The sequence below is a fragment of the Zea mays genome, chromosome 4, assembly GCF_902167145.1.
Source record: "Zea mays cultivar B73 chromosome 4, Zm-B73-REFERENCE-NAM-5.0, whole genome shotgun sequence".
NCBI lineage: Eukaryota > Viridiplantae > Streptophyta > Magnoliopsida > Poales > Poaceae > Zea > Zea mays.
The window spans coordinates 220335647-220353783 of record NC_050099.1 but is presented as its reverse complement, the minus strand read 5'-3'; positions in this window follow the sequence as shown (position 1 = coordinate 220353783).

Genomic DNA, 18137 nt, shown 5'->3' with positions numbered 1-18137 from the left:
GCAAATGCGGGTAGGGTTTGCCACTCCCCTGAAATCTCCGCTTTAAATACTACGAGCTACAGTAACTCGAGTCATAAAAGATTGTCTGATTCGATCGAATGGACGTGATCAAGGCGTTGGGCGCTAGCCAGTCGAGTGGGCCAGATTGGCGACTCGGGCCTAGGTTACGGCTCGGGCGCTTTAAAAGCTAATGAACTGTCACTTCTTCTAAAGACAGATACATCAATATCTGTAAATAAACAATTATAGCACATATGACATAATTGACTTACAGAAAGTAAATTGTAACCAAGTGATTCTACTAAGAACACATTAGAAATTGAATGCTCGGTAGTGATGGCTATTTTACCCAAACCTTTGACCTTGCCTTGATTCTCATCTCCAAATATGATCGTGTCATGGGAATCCTTGTTCTTGACGTAGCAGGTGAACATCTTTTTCTCCCCCATCATGTGGTTTGTGCATCCTCTGTCAATAATCCAGCTTGTGCCCCGGATGCATAAACCTACAAGGTGATTTAAGCTTGGGTTTTAGGTACCCAACTCTTGTTGGGTCCTACAAGGTTAGTTGTTGGGGGCCTTCCTCTTCGAAAGGTCCTCAAAAACATGACTAACCATATGTTTCCAGTATGACATGGATTATTACAGGGGGCTTCGGCTTCAGGATGAAGGTTTTCTCTTATGAAAGGGTGAAAATATAACCCGAAGGTGATGAGAATGGACGATGGGGCTATAGCCGAAGAGCTTCGGCTTGACGTGATGACGAAGACCAAGTATGATGAAGACCGAAAAGGGACAAATACTATCCAATCCTTAATGATTCGTATTATGTTTGTAGATGAATGTCAAGGGCATAAATATACTTTTACCTGGGCTGCGTCCCATGCCTATAAATAGATGAACAGTAACACCATATTGTGCACGCTGATTTTTTATCACTCTCTCGTGTCTTCACCTTCGAACAAGCCGAAGGCATCAATGTAATATTAATTCTGTTAATACTCATATGTGTTTTATGGAATACAAATATGAATGAATTAATAAGATGCTGCTACTGTCTTCATCCTTTCATATTCTTATTCACATATTAAATGATGAAGGTATGTCATTCCTAACCTTCATCTGATGAGCATTATACCCTTGTGGGGATAAAGCTTTGGAAGACGAAGGTCTTTAATAATTAACAATTGTGTTGCCTTGTTCTTGATCTACAGTATTTGAGAACAAGTGACCAACATTAGTCACATAAGAGTTTGGAACCCATATGCAAGTTTTGTCTTTCTTGCACTTAGGCCCCAAATTTTTAGCAACTACTTTATCATTTTTGCAAGTTAGCACATATGAAGCAGCATAAGTATGATAAAGCATAATTGGGCCATTAGATGCATTCCTAGGCGCATGAGAGACAGCATGGCGCCTAGGTCTCTTCCTACCATGAACATACGATGAGCTAGATGATGCATACATGGCATAAGAATCAAAAACAACATCATGACGAGTAGGTAAAACTGCATGATCATAGCAAATATTACGATGAACAACACTAGAAGCATTCTTAACATGAGCATACAAATAGGCATGGTTCTTTTTGTCTTATAAAGAATAAGAGCTACTAGCCATAGGGGCCTTCCCTTTCTCCTTGATGAGATTGGAAGTACTTTGGCTTGTTAAGTTCTTGGTTCCCCTTTGAAAACCAAGTCCATCCTTAATAGAGGGGCGTCTACCAATGGTGTAGGCATCCCTAACAAAGTTTATCTTTTCGTATTCACTCTTGCAAATTTTATGTTGACCATTAAGATTTGTAACTTCATCATTCAACTTAAGAATAGTGGAAGCATGAGCATTGCAAGCATCAATATCAACATCTTTACATCTATTGCAAATAGAGACATGCTCCACAGATGAACTAGTAACATTCACTTTTTCTAGCTTAGCATTTAAATCAGCATTTAAGCTCTTAAGACTAGAAATAGAATCATGGCAAGAATATAACTCAGAAGAAAGTAATTCATTTTTCTTAATTTCAACAGCCAGAGATTTTTCAGCATTAATACACTTATCATGTTCTTCATATAGAATACTTTCTTGTTTCTCTAGCATTCTATCCTTCTCATTAATGGTATCAATTAATTCATTAAGTTTATCAACTTTGGACCTATCTAACCCCTTAAAGAGATCGCTATAATTTATCTCATCATCGGAATCCTCATCACTAGAAGAAGTGTACTTGGGGGTATCTTGAGTACGTACCTTCTTCTCCTTGACCATGAGGCATGTGTGATGCTCGTTGGGGAAAAGGGATGACTTGTCGAAGCCTGAAGCAGCAAGTCCCTCATCGTTGGAGTCAGATGAAGAGCAGTCCGAGTCCCACTCCTTGCCAATGTGTGCCTCGCCCTTCGCCTTCCTGTAGTTCTTCTTCCTCTCCTTCTTCTCTTTCTTTTCTTGTCCCTGGCATTATCCTTATCGAGACATTGAGCTATAAAATGACCAGACTTACCACATTTGAAGCAGGAGCGCTTTTCCTTTGATTTGTTCTTGTTGGGATATTCCTTGCGTCCCTTCAATGCGGTCTTGAAGCGCTTGATTACAAGCGCCATTTCCTCCTCGTTGAGTCCGACAGCCTCCACTTGTGCCACCTTGTTAGGTAGCGCCTCCTTGCTGCTTGTTGCTTTGAGAGCAACGAGCTGCGGCTCATAGAGAGGAAGCGGTCCATTTGCAATGTCATCCACATATCTTGCTTCTTTCACCATCATGCGCCGACTTACAAATTTTCCAAGAATTTCCTCGGGCGTCATCTTGGTGTACCTAGGATTTTCAAGAACGAGGTTTACAAGATGAGGATCAATAACGGTAAATGACCTTAGCATGAGTCGAACGACATCATGATCCGTCCATCTTGTACTTCCATAGCTTCAAATCTTGTTCACCAGGGTCTTGAGCCTGTTGTAAGTTTCGATTGGCTCCTCTCCCATTTTCATGGTGAACCTTCCCAGTTCACCTTCCAACAACTCCATTTTGGTGATCATGGTAGTGTCTTTTCCCTCATGAGAAATCTTGAGGGTGTCCCATATTTGTTTGGCATTATCCAAGCCGCTGACTTTATTGTACTCATCCCTGCATAGAGATAATAACAACACAGTAGTAGCCTGGGCATTCTTATGAATTTGTTCGTTAATAAATACGGGATTATCGCTACTATCAAAATGACTTCCATTTTCCACTATTTCCCAAATGCTAGGATGGAGAGAAAATAAATGACTCTGCATTTTATGACTCCAAAAAAGTAGTCGTCTCCATCGCAGTGGGGGTTTACCAAGTGGAATAGACAATAAATGAGCATTTGAATTGTAAGGAATGCGAGAGAAAATAAATGACTACGCCTTGGTGAAGAAGAGGAGGCGTTGTTGTCGTAGTAGATGGTCTTCTTGATTCGCCTCTTCTTCTTTCCATCTTTCTTCTTGTTGTTTGAGCCTGAGTCGTTGGCTTGTCACCTTTTGGCTCGTCAACATAGAGAGTCTCCTTTTCCTTGTCATTGATCACCATCCCCTTGCCTTTAGTATCCATCTCTTCGGGCGGTTACTCCCTTGATGAAGAGAACAACTTTGATACCAATTGAGAGCACCTAGAGGGGGTGAATAGGTGATCCTGTAAAAATAGCTCAACAAAGCAAACTTGGACTAATATTGAATCAGTGAAAGCAAGAGCCAAGTTCAAATGAGCGTAGTAAACTTCTCCACGTAATTGCTCTTCACTAAGTGAGTATTGAACTTAGAGCAATAATGTAAGTGAAGTAGATAGAGAGAAAATCACAGTAGGATGAAGATACGTGACACAACGGTTTTTATCCCGTGGTTCGGTCAAGTAGAATACTTGCCCACTCCACGTTGTGGCGTCCCAACGAATGAAGGTTGCACTCAGCCCCTTTCAAGTGATCCAAAGATCAACTTGAATACCACGGTTCTCTTTATCTCAACAATATCTCGTTGTGAGGAATCTCCACAATTTGGATTCTCTCACGCCTTACACAATTGATCTCAAATGAACACAAGAGTAAGGGGGAAAAGAAGCACACACACAAGCGAGAGTTGCAGCAATAACACGCACACAAAACAAGAAAGAGCACACGAAACAACACAGCGGAGTTACAGCTCAAATAAGTGCTCAAATCTCTATCACAAAGAGACAAATGCGTGCTTATGAAGTCTCGGTGTTGTAGGATGTTCAATGGGTACTTGGTGTGCAGCTTCATGTGCCAAAGGGTCCCTTTTATAGCCTCAAGGGGCCTAGGAGCTCTATTTGGAAGGCCTTGGTTGCCTTCTATACGCGGGTGCACCAGACAGTGAACAGTGTGCGGGCTAGACGCGAGCAGAGAATCCCCTGATTAGCTGCTTTCCTGTTCTGGGGGCATCAGACCATCCGGTGTGGGACACGGGACTGTCCGGTGCACCACTTGACTGTTGTTCCTGGTCGACGTGGCAGCTAGCCGTTGCGCGGCTGGCACATCGGACTGTCCGGCACCACGCGCGGACCGTCCGATGAATTATTGGCGATGTAGGCTAAAAATCTCTAGAGCAGAGAGTTGGCCGGACCGTGCACCGGACTGTCCGGTGGGTGGCACCGGACCGTCTGGTGCTCTCTAGTCCAGCACGCTTTCTCTTAATCTCCTTTTGCTCTTTTTGGACTTGACTTTATAAAGTACATGCCACTTAGACAAACATGATTAGCACATAAACCAATTGACTAAGTGTCCAGAGCTTACCTTTGTACTTGGTCCTTCTAGATTTGCACTATATCCTCTTTGGAGTTTAATTTGCTTCTTATACCTTTGTTTATACATCATGTTAGTTTAAACATAATGTGTTGTGCATCTAATCACCAAAACAATATGGAAATGTCCAAGGACACATTTTTCTTTCAAGCACCCCTAGTTGTGCAGTGTGCTTGATCCGACTGTAATAAGAACACACCAATCGGCTCTAAAAATTGCTCCGAATGACTCTAAATCGTTTGGCCGAAGGAAATATTATCCGGAGTAAGAAAGAATGCTCCATGAATAATAATTTTTTTTCCAGTGGCACTCCCTTAAAAGGATTATTTTTAAAAAATAATATAGTTGTTCGCAATTACACTTGAATTAAAAAATTTGTTCGAAAAATAATTGTTCTTCGTAAGCCATACCGAAAATGGAGGGAAAACATATTTGGTGTAAACATACAAAACGTTTGAAAAGGTTCTACTTTGGTTGTTAAAACATAAATTTAGTATATTTAGAGCATCTTCAATAGTGCTTTAAATCAAATAAAAATAGATTTAATAAAGCCTTAATTTATATTTTTTTTAAAAAAAAATATAGAGCCCACCATAAAGTGATCCAAATATACATCTTGGATTTATTGCCCTATCCTTATTTTCTACATTTTTATTTTCTAAAGTACATGATTTAGGGCTTCATTGTTTGAGACTTTGAGTTCAATTTGGTTTTAATGCCCTAAACACTTTAAATGATATAATATTTTAATTATTGGAGCATTAATTTTGAGACACCTTGTTCAGATGTTTTTATAGTGCATTCTCATATGTGCTCATAAACAGAAGGTGAGATGCGAACTTAAATTTTTTTAAAAAAAATCATGTGAAAATAACAAATTTCATGTATATGACCACATACTGTTTACTATAAGATAAAATTGCACCTAAAATGTGGTTTGTTTGCATTCGATATGTTTCCAAAACGATAAAAATATTCTAATCAAACTGTCACAAATATATTCAGCGAAAGAATGTAGGATGTGTGAAAGTGCATTCATCCCTTTTGTGAGTTTTGGTGATTTGGATAACAACACATTTAAAGGTCTAACGAGTTTGCTAAGTGTTGAACAGGAAATTCAGTATGATGAACATACTTGAATAGTGTATAATGATCAGTGAACAAAGGTTCAACACGAGGTTAAATAACCAATGAGACAATGCAAATGGATATAATATGATCTCTATATTGGTTTGGATATATGGACAAGACCTGAGAAATCACTATGCATAAATATGATCATAATAGAGGTTGAAGTGATTAAGAGGATTGGTCAAGCCAAAGTGAATAAGTTATGAGGAATCGTGAATTGGCTTGACCATATTACTGTCAGTCCATATATGCTTCTATGAGAATCAAACTAGAGCTTGATTGATCTTGACAATTATATCTAGAAGACATTCAAGCAAGGTTCACAATATTGAAGAAATGATTCTCTCAATGGATGCTCAATTTGATGTGACTCAAGAATGGCTTGATAGGGTGAAGATAGCAAGGAAAGGGCTTCGAGGAACTAAGCGAAGGTGAAGGTCAAGCGACGGCTTGTAGACCGAGGTACCATGGCTAAGGTGAAGAAGAGAGTACTTGCACTAAGTCGATGAACTAATCAGCTATGAAGAGTTACAACATGTTGATGCATCAGTAAGGTGACTTGAAGCCATGATTTGAACTCATATAAGGTGATATGGTACAAGTCACAGGGTTTGATTTGAGTTTGCTTCAAAAGGTGAGACAAAGATGTGTGTGATCCTTATGAAGCAATGCCATGGAGAAATCACATGAGGCACCAATTTCTCAAGGAGTTTACTTCATTATATTTTATTTAACTTGAGTATAGGAATCGTCGTACTATAAAGGGGGATCCAAAAAGAAGGTTGGTGTTTGCCAAAGCTCAAACCTCTCTATTCAAAAGCTATTTTTGAAAAGCAAAAAACTCTTTATCGTTCTATGGTTGACCGTGGTTAGGGTTGAGAAACCTAGAGTGTTCTTGCTGAAAAGCAGCTGAACTTCTTCAACTGCAGCTGAGCTTTTCAGCTGAACTTGACTTCAGCTGAGTTGAGCTTCTTCAGCTGCAGCTGAGCTTTCCAGCTGAACTTGACTTCAGCTGAGTTGAGCTTCTTCAGCTGCAGCTGAGCTTTTCAGCTGAGCTGAACTTCAGCTGAGTTGAGCTTCTTCAGCTGCAGCTGAGCTGAACTTCAGCTGGGTTGAACTTTCTCAACTCCAGCTGAACTTCAACTTCAACTGGGGTCCAGGCAGGTTCAACCGGGGTCCAGGGCAAGTTCAACCGGGGTCCAGAGAGGTTCAACCGGGGTCCAAGAAAAGTTCAGCCGGGGTTTTTTTCCCGGACCTCACTGGTCAATACCGGTTGAACCGGCCCTAGGGGCGGTTCAACCGGTGTCAGGACCTGTTTTTGCAGTCTGACTTGCAGTCTGCCAGTCTGACTGGCAGACTGTCTGTCAGCCTGCCCCAGGCGGTTGAACCGGTCTTAGGGGCGGTTCAACCGGTCTTGGTCATCTTTGACCAGTCTGTGGTCAGTCTGCGCGTCAGTCTGCCAGTCAGACTGGCAGACAGGCTGCCAGGTCTGCCAGGGGCGGTTCAACCGCCCTAGGGGGCGGTTCAACCGGTTTTCAACGGATTTTTTAGTCCAACGGCTAGTTTTGAGCTCCCACTATATATACTACCTCCTACCTCTCTCCCTATAGCCAAGAGCACGATTTGAACTCCATTTCCAACTTGAGAAACACCTCTCACTCTCTCTCACACATCTCTTGCCTCTCCCATTTCAAATCTTTGGAGAGAAATCTTTGAGTGAGCTTGAGAGCTGCGGTTTTGTGCTTCATCTCTAAATCTCTCTTGCTCTTCTTCTTGATTCGAGCTTTGGTACTACATCGAGTTCTTTGTGGATTCATTACTCTTGGAGCTTGTAGCTCCTAGACGACTAGGTGTCTCTTGTGAGTCTCCAAATCTTGTGGAAGACCACAAGAAAGTTTGTATTACCCGCTCGTTTGAGCAAAGATTAGTGTGTGAGCTTGACCTTTGTGGTCGGCAAAGGGAGGATTAGGGTTGAAAGAGACCCGGCTCTTTGTGGGCGCCTCAACGAGGAAGTAGGGCACCTTGGTGGTGTGACCGAACCTCGGGATAAATCTTGTGTCTCTTGTGTTCTTGCTCATTGTGTTTGTTTGTGTTCTTCGTTCTCTCACCATTGCTTGGAAGATTTGTTTATATCTTTTTGGTGTGTGGATTTTGAGAAGTGCCATTCTCAGATCTACTACTTTGAACCCTGTGGATCATTTAGAACATCTCATTTCCAAAGTTAACTGGGTGAATTTCGAGATCAATTCAGTTTTACCCAGTTTGCTTCTAGTTTTTGTTGAAAAAATTTTAACTTGCCTATTCACCCCCCCTCTAGGCAACTTTCAATTGGTATCAGAGCCTAATCCTCGTTCTAACGCTTAACCGCGTGAGGAAAGATCATGTCGGGGGGACTAAGAAACGAAAGTGCTTCTAAGCTTGAAAAAGTTGAGGTTGTCTCGACTTCATCTTTTGGTGCAGATATTGATCCTAGGGCAATAGATCTTGCCATGAAAATCGCCGAAAGGATGTTCCTCAAAATGAAAGAAGATGAGGCGAAGAACAAGATTGAAGAAGAAGAAAATGATCGATGGAGACCAAACGACGAATCCACCTCTTCACAAGGTTCGTCTTTCAAATCCACTTCTCATATGTGCTTTATAGCTAATGGGAGTGACAGTGAAAGCGAAAGTGAGAATGAGGAGGAGCATGAAAGTGATAGTGAAGATGAGGATGATCTTCAAAAATTCTTCGCTCAACTAAGTAAGAAGAACCGGATGAGCTTGCTCAAACTCATGAAAAGAGCGGAAGAACAAAAGGAAATGCTTCATAAGCAAGAAGATGTCCTCATCGAAAAAATCAAAGACTTGGAGAAGTTGACCAAAGAGCATGAGAAGCTAAAGTGCTCTCATGATGATTTGGTCCAAAGGTATGAAGACATTTCAATTGAGCAAATTAAAGCTATTAAACATTCATCATATATTGCTCAATTAGAAAATAAAAATGCTATGCTCAAGAACACGGTAGAAAGGCTAAATATTGAAAATCTAGCTTTGCAAGAAAAACATGATATGCTTGTGTGCTCTCATAATAAATTTATGGATTCACATATCATGTTAGAAATGGCTCATGAGGTTGTGTTAACTAATTTGAAATCATGCCAACCTCACATATGCACATGTACTCAAATAGAAACTATATTACCATGTGCTAACAATTGTTGTTATCAAGCAAGCCAATCTTCCATTGAGCTAGAAATTTCAGGAATTAGTGATATTTCTATCACACAAGAAAATAAAGAGCTCAAGGAAGAAAATGAGAGGCTAAAAAGGAGCTTAACTATTTTGAAGGGAAAGTGTCATGCTCAACCTTCTCAAGATAACCGTGATAATATGGTGAAAAAGCTTGAGAAGGGGACAACTGTAGCATGCACAAAACCCCTTCAAAAGAATACCAAGCTTTCCAAGAAGGGCATGAGCAAAATTCATGGTAAGAAAATTAATGCTCATACTATTTGCTCTAACAATGTACCTATGTGCTTCAACAAAGAAAGATCAAAGAGAAGCGATAGGAGATGCTATGGATGCAAGGAGAAGGGCCATGAAATTGATTCATGCCCCCACATGAAGAATCAAGACCTTGCAGGATCAAGAAATATGACCATCAAAAAGGATGAAAGCAAAAGGCAAATGCTTTGCAAGGACAAGCATCACATTTGCTACAATTGCCGTGAAAAAGGTCATCTATTCAAGGATTGTCCCATGAGTAAGTATCCTAAGCCTACCATGTCAATTCTTTCATATTCGCTTAGGAGACCCAAAAATGACATTTGTGCTAGAAAGGTAATTAGTTCACCTAAAACTAGCACAAAGGCCATTTGGGTGCCTAAGTACTTGCTAGCTAACCTTGGTGGACCCATCCAAAAATGGGTACCAAAATATACTTAATAAGTTTTTGCAGGTACGTAGAGATGATATGAAGCTTTGGGGTGCTTGAGCGGTTTAACTCAATTATTATCTCAAGATATCAATCTTACATTATCTATCCTTTAAGATTGACCCAAAGATGAATTGAATTGTTATATCACTAACTTCATATTCATCTCTAGCAAGAACTTGTGTTGTAGGGAATAAGGATTAACCTTTGTGGGAATCAAGCAAAAGGCCTACAACCAAGTGATATCCAAAGGATGGTAACAATTAATTCTTAAGTGCACATTGCTTTTAATTGGTATATTCCTTTGTGTCTTTTGTAGCCACATAGGAAAAATGAAGCACTTGAGAATGAACTTAAATGATTTTACCTTGCTTTGGAAAGGATCTAATTATATGGTAGATTGCAAGTTCATATTTTTATATTATGACAATCTACATGCTTTAAATTGGTTGTATATATCTTGTGGCATATTTCAAATTGATTATCGTATTATTGCCATGACCTAGACATAAAGAGGATTATCCCATATTCTTAAATGAATAGAGTGCTAAGTAAGAAATTCAAATTCTTAAAGCACTTACCAAAAGGGAAATTCTCTATATGACTAGAGTTGTGAAACTAATGTTTTTATCTAAGTGATTTATGTAGTTTCACAACATGAGAATGTGTTTCCCAAATGGAGTGTGACATTCAACGTTCAAAGAAGATCTAACCAATACTATGTGATGTATTCATTCTCATTTAAATTGGTTTTGAGTCTTCTACATTAATCACTCACCATGCTATGAATTAAACTTGCCACGTAAACTTAATTAAATAATCATGCTACTTTCATCTTTTTTTTTTAATTATGCATGATGCTTGTAAGGGCAATTTAGTTCATATCATGAGGTTTCCTTGTTTTAGTAACCTTCTTGTCATTCATATACTAGAGGTTGCTAAATAGAAAACTATTGCTTGTGTTACTAATACAATCTCCTTTAAGATATTTCGTGGAAATTCATAAGTAGAGATTGTGCTCTTTCATTTGGTAAAATCACAAGCATTAAAGGTTAATCTTCAAACAAAGAAAGATTAGGAATGCTCAAGGCAAAGGTATGGAACTAGTTGTTTCATTTGGTATGTGACCAATAATAGTTCCTTTCAAGTGGCATTCTTTCAATTGGTAATAATCTATTTTATGGAAAGAAATGCCAATATGAAGGTTAAATTCCTTTTGGCTTAATTTGTAAATTGGTGCATATTATTAATTCACTCATCCATGTGCATTAATTTAAAAAGAATTTAATTTATGCCTTTATGCCTCATAAATGATAATTTGTTTGCCATTCATATATAGATATCATCATTCATTAAATACTTCCTTGTACTATTAATACCTCTTTTCAAAGTGTTTTATCAACTAGTTTTAAAAGGAAAAGAGATAACAAAGAAGGAAGTCTCCACAAATGATGAAAAGAAGAATACTAAGGTGACACCACCACAGATAGTAAGATCTGTCAAATTGGTATAACAAATGGTACGTTCTATATGGTGGTAAGTATTCTTAGGCATAAGTTAATTCATTGCAAATTTGTCATGCCTTGACCATGATATGTAATATACTCCTCATGAGACCCTTATCTGAATTGAAAGTGCATGTGGTAAGTCATTCAAATACTTTATGCACATATCTAGTGGGAGAACATTATATATCTTGTGTCATAGAGAATAAGTTTCACTTGTGTAAGCTATACTAAGACAATCCAAAATGGTAAATTTGTATCTCATTCATATGGATTGTAATCTTTGTTTTCTAAATAGCTACTCTTGATGCAGTTTAAAATTCCCTTATCGTTAATTCTAAAAGTGCATAATAATATTTCTGTTGATATTCATCACATACATATGCACTAACATGGATATGATTTTTAAACTATAAAAGGTACAATTAGTGATCCATACTCTCTAAATTTTGGAAACCCATATTTTGATATCTTAGAAATCTACTTCAATCGATATCCATATGCTTCACATTGAATTGGATCACTAAGTTGTAAATTCCATGCATAACTTGTCTTTATGATATGAATGCTTGTGCGACTAACCTTGATAAGCTAGGTGCACCCAAAGTCAAGGTAGGTTCATCATCATGAAAGCAACACAGTGATGTATCAAAAAAAAGGGAGAAAAGGCTCCTATTCTTAACTTTAGCTTTTATATGTGTGATTAGATATTGACTTGAAGCCATGTAAGATGGTTGTAAAGTATATGTGGGTACTCAAGGCTCTTACTACTAATCTCAAAGGACCCAATTCAAATTGGGTACCAAGATATGCAGCTTAAACTTGTTTTGCAGGATCACTCCTTCAATGGATCAAGTTGGGTGCTCGATAATGAATATATAAATCATATTTGGAGATAGTAGCAAGGGTGGTAACAACTGAATCTCAAGTGCATATTATTTTCAAATCCTATCTCTTTTTTGACTTGTGTAGCCACTAAGGGAAAAGAAGCACTTGAGGATATACATCAGTCATTGATTATGAAATAAAGGTCTAATTGGAAGATAAATGAATATTATCATATGGTCAACAAATCCAAAACTATGTGATGTACTCTCTCTCTAGTTAATTTGGATTTGATTCTTCTATATTAGACACTCACCATAATGTGGATTAAGTCAGCCCTTTAGACTTCATTGAACAACCATGCATATTATCCATGTCATTCAAAATATATTGTGCATGAGGGCTCAAGGGAAATTTAGTCCATATTATGAGGTTTCTCTATTTTAGCAACTTGTTTGCCTTTCACATATAAAGGGTTGCTAAATAAGAAACTAGTGCTTGTGCTACTAATGCCATCTCTTATGTTGAGTTTATCCATAGAAAATCTATGTTGAGAGATGGTGCTTATTATTAAATTGGATAAATCACAAGCTTAAAGGATACTATTCAACTAAAGTAAGATGAAGTTGATAAGAGGCCAAGGTATGAAAACTTCCTCTCCTTCAGTTGTTTTAGTATTTTATCCTTAGTGGGATGTACCATAGTATAGGTTAAATTCCTTGCAATATAAAATGTTCGATAGTGCATATAACTTTGACATCAATTATATGTGTGCACTAATTTAAAGGAATTTAGTCTATCCTTTTGGGTTTCAAGAATGATGGTTCATTTTCATCCACATATAAGGATCATCATTTATGAAACCCTCCCTTATGTTTCTAATGCTCTCTTTTCTAAGTGTTTGAACAAGGTCCTTCCAAGTGCTTTCAAGATGGATTCAAAATCTATGGATATAAGAGTCTTGGTTATTTCAATCATTGAGTTTCGATGGGTCTCATATCATGTATGATTGAACCATGCCAAGATGAATGAAGTTCAAGATTGCCTGGTTGGATGAAATCATAAAGAGAAAAGAAATCATAGTGATTCAAGAAGGGAGTTACACTTTTTGTCAACCAAACAATGAAGATGTAGTGACATATTTATATGATATCCTTCATTATGAGTCTCACACCTTGGTGAAAGAAGAACATCAAATGAGGATGAGTGGTTCCAAAGAAATGATCAAATATTTACCACATGTCACCCCATGGATTAGTTCTATTGGGGAACGATAGGTGTTCTCTAGCATAAATTCAATTGTTTCAAATATATTATGCCTTGACCAAGATATATGATGAACTCCTCTAAGAATCTTAATTGAATCAAGTGCATGTTACAAGTAATTCGAGTACTTGATGCATACATTTAGGGGGAGGTCATTCTATATCTTGTGTCCTTAAAGACTAACATTTTCTTTTAGTGAATTTGTGTAGTTCTTTGAAGAGAATGAGTTTCTCTTGATCGTTTAAAGAGGATAAGTTTCTATTTGAAATGTCAAGCCTATCAAAAGCTAAGATGGAAATTCATGATTATAATGGAGACCATGTGGCGTAGAACAAAGGTGTGTCACTCCATGAATTATTGTATTACATTTGTGTATCTAGGCTCTTACATGCTAGTGTGTGCATGTATATGCAATATCTTAAGTCACATCATAAGGTTGCACTTGTGGTGACGATTAAAGAATCTCTAGATATTTGATTAATACCTCTTGTGGTGATATCACAAGTTAGTCTTAAGTCATCTTAGTGAGGTATGAGTCAAACATGCTAACTTCTCAAGAATCTTGGCTTAAAATATTGCATATCATGTCTATTAGTATACCTTTTTGATTATGAGTAATTCCTTAAATTGGTACAATTTCACTTGTTTATATCTTATTTGTACCAAGGTTCAAATTATAGAACTTAATCCCCTAGCCTCACAAGTCCAAGTACATAAGCTAAACAAGTATTCATCACTTGTATGCACACATTTAGGGGGAGAATAGTCTATAATTTGAATCTTTGAGACTAACTTCATTTCCAAGTCTATTATGTGTGTAGTCTCGAATTAGAAAGGAATCTTCGGGCAAAGACAATCGCTTCCACTGCAAATTTTGATGGGTATCTGTATCTTTTATACATTTCATAAGAGAATGAGTTTCTCTTTTATATGCTACTCCAACGTCATCTAAAATTGGTAAATATGTATCACATCCTTTTGGATTGCAAATGTCCGAAGTAGCATAGCTTATAAATTCTTCTGTCTAGAACTTAATTGATTAAATAGTGCACATGTTTCTTATGTTGCATGATTATGTTCAATTGATACTCCTTTTATGCCAATGGTACTTTAAGTTGCAAATAAGTACTCTAAACAGATATCAATTGAATTCATATATATATATATATATATATATATATATATGTGCACTAAAACTTGAGAACTTAGTGTAATATGCTATTAGTGATCTATTTATCTATCAAATTGTATCAATTGGTGTTTTTCAATTGATATTTTTCATACATGATCACTAGTTGCATAATCCATACTTGTGCAATTTTTATGTTGCCTCTTGTTGTGATAAGAAAATGCTAGGTGACATCTAGACTCCAGGTATCAAGATTTATCTTTCATTTAGTATGACAATCTTCATTTGATATCTTGGACTTATGTCACAACTATACCAACAAGAGCGTGCAAATGAATTCTAAATCCAACACAAGTTTGGAACACCCCCTTGAAAAGGTAAAATGCAAAGGTACATCACTTCATGTCACTTCTCCCTTACCTTTGTGCCATATAAGGACCCTTTTCATGATAGTGTGTTCACATCTTGCTTAAATCATAATTTGTACCCTTTATATTCTTTGTATCCTTTTTGGAGATTTATGACAAAGGGGGAGAAATTGTGCATTAAAGCTTACCTTTAGTCTTACCTTTAGTCTTATGTAACTAAGTGTAAAAAGACTTTTGAAAAAGGGGAGAAATAATTAACAAAAGGGGGGAATCATAAGAAAAACATAAGATGTAGAAAATTGATGAGTGCATACTATGTCATGAGCATCACATTTATTTTATGACACACTGCACCCCATGAATAGTATGATATAAGTTGTCTTCACTCTTTGACCCAAATATGTGCTTTTGGCATTTGAAGTACAATATTGGTATTTTCTGAAATGCACATATTTAGGGGGAGGAAACTATATCATAGGATTTAAAATCTTATTTATCAAATCTTATGTAAGCTTTAAATGTGTTGTCATCAATCACCAAAAAGGGGGAGATTGAAAGTGCATTCATCCCTTTTGTGAGTTTTGGTGATTTGGATAACAACACATTTAAAGGTCTAACGAGTTTGCTAAGTGTTGAACAGGAAATTCAGTATGATGAACATACTTGAATAGTGTATAATGATCAGTGAACAAAGGTTCAACACGAGGTTAAATAACCAATGAGACAATGCAAATGGATATAATATGATCTCTATATTGGTTTGGATATATGGACAAGACCTGAGAAATCACTATGCATAAATATGATCATAATAGAGGTTGAAGTGATTAAGAGGATTGGTCAAGCCAAAGTGAATAAGTTATGAGGAATCGTGAATTGGCTTGACCATATTACTGTCAGTCCATATATGCTTCTATGAGAATCAAACTAGAGCTTGATTGATCTTGACAATTATATCTAGAAGACATTCAAGCAAGGTTCACAATATTGAAGAAATGATTCTCTCAATGGATGCTCAATTTGATGTGACTCAAGAATGGCTTGATAGGGTGAAGATAGCAAGGAAAGGGCTTCGAGGAACTAAGCGAAGGTGAAGGTCAAGCGACGGCTTGTAGACCGAGGTACCATGGCTAAGGTGAAGAAGAGAGTACTTGCACTAAGTCGATGAACTAATCAGCTATGAAGAGTTACAACATGTTGATGCATCAGTAAGGTGACTTGAAGCCATGATTTGAACTCATATAAGGTGATATGGTACAAGTCACAGGGTTTGATTTGAGTTTGCTTCAAAAGGTGAGACAAAGATGTGTGTGATCCTTATGAAGCAATGCCATGGAGAAATCACATGAGGCACCAATTTCTCAAGGAGTTTACTTCATTATATTTTATTTAACTTGAGTATAGGAATCGTCGTACTATAAAGGGGGATCCAAAAAGAAGGTTGGTGTTTGCCAAAGCTCAAACCTCTCTATTCAAAAGCTATTTTTGAAAAGCAAAAAACTCTTTATCGTTCTATGGTTGACCGTGGTTAGGGTTGAGAAACCTAGAGTGTTCTTGCTGAAAAGCAGCTGAACTTCTTCAACTGCAGCTGAGCTTTTCAGCTGAACTTGACTTCAGCTGAGTTGAGCTTCTTCAGCTGCAGCTGAGCTTTCCAGCTGAACTTGACTTCAGCTGAGTTGAGCTTCTTCAGCTGCAGCTGAGCTTTTCAGCTGAGCTGAACTTCAGCTGAGTTGAGCTTCTTCAGCTGCAGCTGAGCTGAACTTCAGCTGGGTTGAACTTTCTCAACTCCAGCTGAACTTCAACTTCAACTGGGGTCCAGGCAGGTTCAACCGGGGTCCAGGGCAAGTTCAACCGGGGTCCAGAGAGGTTCAACCGGGGTCCAAGAAAAGTTCAGCCGGGGTTTTTTTCCCGGACCTCACTGGTCAATACCGGTTGAACCGGCCCTAGGGGCGGTTCAACCGGTGTCAGGACCTGTTTTTGCAGTCTGACTTGCAGTCTGCCAGTCTGACTGGCAGACTGTCTGTCAGCCTGCCCCAGGCGGTTGAACCGGTCTTAGGGGCGGTTCAACCGGTCTTGGTCATCTTTGACCAGTCTGTGGTCAGTCTGCGCGTCAGTCTGCCAGTCAGACTGGCAGACAGGCTGCCAGGTCTGCCAGGGGCGGTTCAACCGCCCTAGGGGGCGGTTCAACCGGTTTTCAACGGATTTTTTAGTCCAACGGCTAGTTTTGAGCTCCCACTATATATACTACCTCCTACCTCTCTCCCTATAGCCAAGAGCACGATTTGAACTCCATTTCCAACTTGAGAAACACCTCTCACTCTCTCTCACACATCTCTTGCCTCTCCCATTTCAAATCTTTGGAGAGAAATCTTTGAGTGAGCTTGAGAGCTGCGGTTTTGTGCTTCATCTCTAAATCTCTCTTGCTCTTCTTCTTGATTCGAGCTTTGGTACTACATCGAGTTCTTTGTGGATTCATTACTCTTGGAGCTTGTAGCTCCTAGACGACTAGGTGTCTCTTGTGAGTCTCCAAATCTTGTGGAAGACCACAAGAAAGTTTGTATTACCCGCTCGTTTGAGCAAAGATTAGTGTGTGAGCTTGACCTTTGTGGTCGGCAAAGGGAGGATTAGGGTTGAAAGAGACCCGGCTCTTTGTGGGCGCCTCAACGAGGAAGTAGGGCACCTTGGTGGTGTGACCGAACCTCGGGATAAATCTTGTGTCTCTTGTGTTCTTGCTCATTGTGTTTGTTTGTGTTCTTCGTTCTCTCACCATTGCTTGGAAGATTTGTTTATATCTTTTTGGTGTGTGGATTTTGAGAAGTGCCATTCTCAGATCTACTACTTTGAACCCTGTGGATCATTTAGAACATCTCATTTCCAAAGTTAACTGGGTGAATTTCGAGATCAATTCAGTTTTACCCAGTTTGCTTCTAGTTTTTGTTGAAAAAATTTTAACTTGCCTATTCACCCCCCCTCTAGGCAACTTTCAATGTGGTTCCAAGATTAATAACAGGTGCTTACTAAAGCATGATTAAAAAGTGATTTTTTCTAGTATCTAGATATAAAATATATCTAAATGTATAGTAAAAACTATCTATAAAAACAGTTTGAAATAGCGTACAAAAATAAATAAATAAATTAATCAATCAATAAAACAAAAATAGAAGACTTCACACAGACTCAATCTGATGATCTTTGCATTGGGCTCGGCTACTTTCACCCGCTGAAAAAGAT